Genomic DNA, 2,570 nt, shown 5'->3' on the forward strand with positions numbered 1-2,570 from the left:
TCATTTTGTTTTGCCAATTCACCATCAGCCTTCAAAGAATCACGAGCTTTATCTGCTTTTGCCAGATGCAATATGTGGTCTCTTTCCAATTGAGCCTTTTTATCAGAATCACTTTCCACGTTGATTAACTGTTTGTATTTATCACAATTTTTGCAAGTGTCCTTGCGAGGATGAAATTGCAAATTGAAGTTATTATTAAAAATATAGCGGTAAACGTGTTCTTTTACAAAGGTCCAGTTGTTTTTCACTACAAAATTCTTTATAAAGATTATAATTGACAAAGATAAGATTAACTTTTATTTATTTACCAAACATTTAAGTTTTATTACTAATATCATTATCCAAATAAAACCTAACCTAACTTTTTGTTACAATATCTACTGCTAATATTATTACTTTATTGCTATATTAATTAACTCACCTGATGAGCTAGCTTCCTCTTCGGAAGGAACATAATCCTTATCGTTATCACTATCATCGCTAACATTCAGCAAATCTAATAATTCTTTGTTATTATTCATCTTATTTGACTAAACAATCTTTACTCACAACAAAATTAATCAGCTGTTAAAAACATAGTGGTGTAAGCAACGAACTATAATAATGGAACGCGCTCTGGGCCGGAGAAACCGAGCCGAAATCCTGGGCTGCGTTCCGAAACTGCAGGCGCTGGAAATGGGCAAGAACTCACTCCGCCCATATGGCAGGCATTATAGTAATGATCTAACATCACTTCTAGACAATAATATTGTTAGATACCACCATTTATTTATTATTACAAATGTTAATAACTGCTTTTTACCGTGGATTTTTATTTTTAGTTTAAAAGACAGATTTTTGTACAATATCAAAATAACTGAGATTTTGACTTGGTATTTTACTTATAAAGTTGGAAACGAAGATGTCTGTAAAAGATGTAAAACGAAGATTAAAATATTTCCCAAGTTAAAAAACAACATTTTTATTGACAGTATTTTATTTCAAAGTAAACTACATAAAATTTACAAACATGACATACTTAATCTACGTGTTAGAAAATAAAATTATTTTTTACAACTTTTGCTGTATTCCTAAGTTGGGTGTTTTTGTAATGTCAAAAGTTTTTTGTTTCGCAATGTGATGGGATATTATAAAAAAATAGCTTAATTACAGTTTTAATTAAAAATAACTCGTGGCTTCCAGTGAATTCGTCATAAGTTAAATGCCCCTTGAAAACGCCCTTGAAAACACCTTCTTTCTGAAAATAATCCTCCTTCGTTTCTCCAGTGGCTGTTGTATATGAGATGGAAAATAAAAAAAATCTTTGGAACTGCTTCATTTTTTAGACATTTTCGTAGTGTGTTAGGCAAAATTAAATGGTAATCATGTTCTGTAAAATGTTTAGGCCTACTGCATAAAACAGTATGTTTTGTTGGCTTAAAATCTACTTTAAGCCTCTCCAATAATCCAATTTTTTAGTAAATTGTCATCATTCAATGGGAACAAACAAACAAATAATAAAATACAGGTAGCTGAAAATCACAAAGTTCCCAAAATTATAAAGTAGAGCAGGTAAGTATAGACTGCTTTTAGCAATGACATAAGTTTATGCATTCATAAGAGCTATAACGACCATCATCGATATCTTGGATCAATGCCGATAAAATACGAGTAATTGAGTGATAAGCATGTTTTATTCAACTATATAATTATTGTTCATGATTAAAAAACGATAGCTTATTAATGTACTCATTAAAAGTCCTTTTTAACTTTTAATTATTTGGATAACCCAGTTAATAATTTGGCATTACAGAACATAATATTGGTGAAAATTACTATTTTGGAAATTAAAAGTAAATAATGACATAGTTGATATAGTAAGAGCTTACTTGTGACAAGAAATGTGGCTGCCTTTAGTCCATCTGGACGTGCAGTTGTACGCAGAGCAACTCTTCACCATGTCACGAAATAACAAACATTACTAACATTGACAAATAAAAGGAAAACAAACTAGTTGAGTTGCTCAGATCAGACGTCTTGACGGAATAAACTGGAAGAGTTGCCAACAATGCAAATAAAAACAATGATTTGTGTTTCGGCATGAAAAGGCGTGATGCCGTATCGTCCCGTTGATCGCCGCTCAACTCGGTGAGTTCTTGCCCACTTTCAGCGCCTGCAAGTCCATGATACACCAGTAACGCACAGCTGTGTGTGACCGGAAAACACAACATGTGGCTTATGGGCAGTGCGCGTTCCAGTAGTATAGTTCGTTGGGTGTAAGTCAAACTTACTTCACTATGTTTCTAAACAGTTTCCAATATTTTTAAATACTACCAGTAGGTGCTGTCACCTAGTAGCAATTATAGGAGTTATGACTTGATTCACTATGATCCGAAATAAATAGTACATTTTTGAAACAGAATATGTCATGAACTCAAATGGGACAAAATCTTGACTTACACCACTATGTTTCTCAGCACCCCGATTTATACCGTTACTAAACAATAAAATCGTTATTAATATGTATTGCTCAAATAGGCTGTATGATTTCACGCATTGCACGTGCCTTGGAGGCAAATAAAAGGTCCTGA

This window comes from Homalodisca vitripennis, chromosome 1, assembly GCF_021130785.1.
Source record: "Homalodisca vitripennis isolate AUS2020 chromosome 1, UT_GWSS_2.1, whole genome shotgun sequence".
NCBI lineage: Eukaryota > Metazoa > Arthropoda > Insecta > Hemiptera > Cicadellidae > Homalodisca > Homalodisca vitripennis.